The following is a 6,000-nucleotide window of genomic DNA, read 5'->3' as shown; positions in this document are numbered from 1 at the left end:
GGACCTTTCACCCACAGCTATAGATAGATATAGATATGAATGAAATGGCTTCCGATATCCCTCTTGGCAGTTACACATACAATTCTAATCAAACCACTCTCGAATTTTGATAATTTTATAATGTCTCAACAAACAATGGATAACATTGGTCATTTTTTAACACGTTAGAGAATGTAATAACAGCATACATAATGTAGGGGTTGAAGAGGTGTGTAAAGCCTAGACTTAGAAAGGGCCTAGGAAGTTACTTATCAGGGCTTTAAAGTATATTGAGTTCAAAGACAAAAAGGTGCTTTGGAGCACCAAAGGGTGGGAATACAGCATCTGTCTACAATTCCTTAAAGCAGCTACATTTTTCCCTGGGTCTGGGCAGCAACTGCACAGCTCCAAGAAAAGAACACACAGCTGTTTTAAGGAGTTGCAGGTAAAGGGGGTTATTGTGGCAAGTTGAAGTGCCTGGCCGAAGGAAAGCGGTTGGGTCTGTGCCAAGGTCACGGGTTTTTTTTAGGGAAGGCAGATGACTCAGCACAATACCACAAATGTGTAGGCCAAAGGGGGAAAATGCTGGAAGGTGCCTGTACAGTGGCACATACATGTCCTGGATATAGAATAGGAAAAGCAGAGAAAAGGGTTTTTTTTGTTAGCAGATGCTGCAGGACATGGTGCTGGAAAGGACATCCCCTGGTAAACGTGAAGTGGAACCTGTACCTCCAGTGATTCTGGCACTGAGACAAGGAGAAAGACCGGGAAGAAAATCCTGGAGCAGCTTGTGGACATGTGGAGAGACCAGGAGAACGGGCTGTGTCATGTTTAAGGAGTTGCAGATACCAGGCAGTGGAACTGTGTGAGTTAAAGGCTTGGTTGGCAGCAAGACAGCCTGGAGAACTCACAGGCATTCCGTTATCGGCCACTGAGATAAGGAGGGAGAAAAGCCAAAATACAGCACAAGTGAAAGTGAAGGAAAGCAAGTTGAGAGGTTGAGCATTAAGGAATATATATATGTGTATGTACGTATGTATTGTTATGTGCATACTAGGTTTTGTAAATTAGGTTTTCACTTGTATATATTAGCTCACACTAGTATATTTGTATAAATATCTTAGTGTTTCGAATAAACTCCCTCATTTGTTTAAGTTTTTTGGGAAAAGTAGGTTGTCCAATCAGAACATTACAGCTCCCAAATGTGACCCACAGTTAGAAAAAATGTTAAGAGCACATCTTTGTGTTCTTCCCTGTAGTTTCCTGAAAAACTCATGTGAGTATACTTTATAGCTCTGTTTCTATAGATGGAGGTATACATTTCTACTACTTTAGTTTGTATTTATGACACAATTCTTCCATAACCTCTTAAACATCTGTGTCTAGATTGGGACTAAACAATCACCATATAGTATTATAATGCTTTAGTTGCCCGTAAATACTTGAAACCCAGAATATAGTACTTTATTTTCTTTGTAGACCTCCAACACTAGAATAAAATCTCTATTTCAGTCAAGATACAGCATATGTTTGAAATGTTCTATGATCCCTTTTGGACTGGATGGTCTCTTCCTCTAGCTTTTGCCTTTCCATTCAGAATCTTCTTTTTCTGTCATACCATTCAAGCAACTAAAACAAGGCCTGCGGAGTATGTTTCCCAAAATAATCTTTTTTGCCACATCTGCTCTGATAATGTAAGTAGCAAAGGGAGTTTGAGAAGAGATCATCGCCCTTCACAAACAAGGAACAGGATACAAAAAGATAGCAAAGGCACTGAATGTTCCTAGAGACACCGTTGGAAGCATAGTTCACACGTTCAAAGTTAAAGGAACAGTGGTTACACTACCTGGACGCAGAAAAAGGAAGCTCTCAATGGCTGCAACCAGAGTTCTGAGAAGGCAGGTTGAGAGAAACCCTCAAGTGACTGCAAAAGACCTGCAGCAAGGCTTGGTTGGCAACAGGCACTGAGGTTTCAGTGAGCACAGTAAGGCGCGTACTAAACACAGAAGGTTCCCATGCCAGAACTCCAAGACATACACCACTACTGACCCAAAAGCACGAGAAAAGTCGGTTCCAATATGCTCAAAATCATATAAATAAGCCACACAAGTTTTGGGATTCTGTTCTGTGGAGCAACGAAACAAAACAAACTTTTCGGCCCGATGGATCAGCAGTATGGCTGGAGGAAGAAGAATGAAGCATACGCTGAAAACAACACTCTGCCTACAGTTAAGCATGGTGGTGGCTCAGTGATGCTCTGGGGCTGCTTTTCATCCTCTGGCACTGGAAACCTGCAGCGTGTGGACAGCAATATGGATTCACTGAAGTATCAGGAAACCCTAGGAGAAAATGTCATGCCATCTGTAAGGAAGCTGAAGCTTGGGCGTCATTGGACCTTCCACCAGGACAATGGTCCCAAGCATACCTCAAATTCCACTAAGGCTTGGATGCAGAAGAAGTCCTGGAAGATTCTACAGTGGCCATCACAGTCACCTGACTTGAACCCCATAGAAAGTTTCTGGTGAGATTGGAAGAAGGCGGTTGCAGCACACAAACCCAAGAATATCACTGAACTGGAGGCCATTGCTCATGAGGAATGGGCTAAGATTCCTCAGGAATGCTGCCAGAAGCTGGTGTCTGGCTATGCATCTCGTTTGCAGCAGGTCATAACAGCAAAAGGGTGCTCTACTAAGTACTGAAGATGCTTGCCATGAAGGGGTTGAATAATTTTGAGACTGGAGAAGTCATTATAGGTTGCATTTTCAGTTGACTTTGGGGACACCACTTGAAGCATTTGTTGTCTTGAGCTATTTCAATTGCTTTTGTTTGATTAGTTCATTGCAAACAGCTGAAAGTCTGTACATTTTGACAATCAACCTGATTTGCAATGGGGGTTGAATAATTTCGATTGCAGCTGTATTTTGCAATTTACTCTTCATATTTTGTCTGTATTTCAGATATTACTTTGGGATCCTATACGGAGGAAGGAAACATTTTTTGAAGTAAAATACCCTGAAATAAAGCTCGATTTTTGGTAAATACATTGATACAACCATGCAGTTTTCATGGCAACTATACAGAAGTATTTTGCTGCTGTCTTCTTTCAAGAAGTTTTAAAAATTATTTTCTAGCCTAGCCTACAGTCCTGGTTTTTTCCATCCAAGAAGTAAGCGGGCCCAACCCTGGTTAGTTTCACAGATAAAGCAAGATTGCTGCCACCTGCCAAGACATGTGGATGAGGGAGTGAATAATACCAAAAAGAGGAAAAAGCAAATAGCGCATTTTGATTTAAGACTTAAGATTTATAGACTAGTTTGGTTTATTACTTCCATATAGCATCACACTATATTGGAAGGGTGTGTGCGCTGGCAATTTTTTTTTTTTAAATCCATTCAATCATGTCCAAGTCTGCAGATTTCTTGGCAAGATTTTTCAGAAGTGGTTGCAATTGCCTCCTTCCTAGGGCTGAGAGAGAGTGACTGGCCCAGGGTCCCCCAGCTGACTTTGTGCCTGAGGCAAGACTAGAATCACCATCTCCCGGTTTCTAGCCTGATGCCTTAACCGCCACACCAGACTGGCTCTCAGACTGGCTAGTATGTTAGAGAATTATAATTTGTAAGGTTGCAAGAAAATGCAGGTCTCACAGAACTGTAAGAGCTGGCAGCAGCTCCAGTGAAGATGGTTATTAAATTCATGCTTTGCCTATGTTCCCTTATCTTGCCTCTCAACATCTGGAGAAAATGGTCATCTAAGAATGGTAACTTTACTGGTTACAATGTGCATTTGCTTTTTCGCACACGCACAGTCTTCCACATTTACCCACATCCTTCTCAACTAGGCTGCCAGGCACTAGCTAGAGGGACAGAAGCTGCCAAGTCTGGATCCAAAGACCAGTGGGCAGGCTTCAGGACCCCCTTTTATCCCCAGAAGTTCTTGCTTTAGCTGGGGTTGGGTTTTTTTCTCACGTGCACAGGTCCAACTTCCATTTTCTGGTTCAGGTGGCATTTTTCCTTTGTTTCCTTAACTTGTTTCCTTCTTATCTACCTCCCCAAGTGATCTATTAGACAAGATTCCTGGCTTTTTGTCTTCTCTGCTTATGTGCCTCCTTCATCTTTAGTTATGGCAGCTTCAGCCTAGTTTCACAGGTGCAGTATCATCAATATACTGATGATACCCAATTATACATCTCCATTCCTGGCCAGCTAAGTGACGCTATCCTAGTGTTGGCCCAGTGCTTGCAAGCTATAAGGGTTTGGATGGGGAGAAACCAGCTTCAACTTAACTCTACCAAGTGGCTCTGGATTTTTGGGAGTCCTGGGTCCAGTGATATATCATCTTTGATTCTTGCCAGGGTAATACTCCGCCAGTAATACACCACTGGTACACAATTTGGGGGTCCTCTTGGGCTTGCGACTCCTGCTTGAGGAACAGGTGGCAGTCATGGCTACGGGGGACTTTGGACACATCCATCTCATGCATCAATTGCAATCATTCCTGGACTGGGATGCTTTGCTCACAGTCACTCACCCCCTGGTCATTTCCCAGTTGGATTACAACAATGTGTTTTGCATAGGACTGCCGTTGAAGACCATCTGGAAACTACAATTTGTCAAGAATGTGGCAGTATTCACAGTTCTGAGTACCCCACATTTTGCCCATAATTCACTACTGTTGCATGAACTGCAATGGCTTCCAGCTTCTTTCCAGGTGGAATTCAGGGTGCTGGTTATCACCTTTCAAGCCTTAGGTGGCATGGGCTTAGGCTATTTGCGGGGCCGCGTCTTTTGAGGGTATCTGCCCTTCCTATCAGGTGAAATAGGGTGGATACACTCTAGGTCCCTTCTCTTAAATGGGACCTAAAAAGTGCACCTTCTCTGTAGCTATCTCTGTCTTGTAGAACACCCTTTCCCCAGAGTTCTGCCAGGGCCCCAACCTCCTTGCCTTCAGGAAGGCTTTGAAGAGCTGGTGCTTGCCACAAGTGTTAGGATAGGTAGGATGAGGCTGGAGCCCAGTAAGATGGTATGTGGATGTTTAGGAGAGTGTTGCCCCAGGGTGCCATGAGTTTTTATAGTGTTAGAATTTTATTCCTTACCAAGTTCATTTCTGAGCCAGGATCAAAGAAACAACAGGCAGTTGCATGAAATTAAGTTTTTTATTCTTCACTCAAGAGTGACAACAGCAAATTGTTAGGTGGGCGGCTGCTCAGGACCCCCTCATTACAGCACATTATATACATTCCATTCAGCCCCTCCTATAGAATACCACCCCTTACTAAGTTACCCATACCCCACCTCAGCATCCTTCCACATAAGGGCCAGCCGGCCTGCCTGCCTTCCTAGGGCCCCTTGACTGTTAGCTAAATGTCTTCTTCTAAAAAGCAGCTATTCTTGGAATGTATATACACCTTATCTTGTTTCTATGGACACAGCTGCTTATCTATCAAGGGTAGTGAAAAGGGCCTCCAAGCTTACAAACTTGAAAAGAATCAGACAGGATTCACAGATCCTTAATGAAAGTCTAAATGTTTCAATACTAAATGTGAGAATATATGTGTGTGAGCATTTATTTATTTATTTTTCAAATTTCTATCGCTGCCCATCTCTCCCGAAAAGAGGCCTAAATACTAAATAGGAAATGTATGTAAATTCTATATATGTAAAATCTATCAATAGAATTTTCATTGATGGGGGCTTGTTTTTACTGCACCATCCATGATTGTTGTTACAATATGGGTGACTGTATCAGTCTTTCAAAATAAATTTAAAAATTGCGTGCTGCTGGTTTAATCCAAGATGAGTGTGTATCAGATTGTACTCCAATATTGTATCTTAAGCCTACCATTAACTCTGTTGGAAGGAAATCTTACCAAGGGTTCTCCAAGCCAGGAATGAAGAGACATAGGCAATTGCTGGAACAGAGGTAAATGCTTATTCAGTCCAAGAGCATGAAGGACAGAAAAGGATCAGCTGTCTGTGGTGGCCACATGTGTATTTCCCCACCAGCCCTTTATATAGAGGTGTA

This window comes from Candoia aspera, chromosome 3, assembly GCF_035149785.1.
Source record: "Candoia aspera isolate rCanAsp1 chromosome 3, rCanAsp1.hap2, whole genome shotgun sequence".
Classification (NCBI taxonomy): Eukaryota; Metazoa; Chordata; class Lepidosauria; order Squamata; family Boidae; genus Candoia; species Candoia aspera.
Note: the sequence above shows the minus strand (reverse complement) of the source record.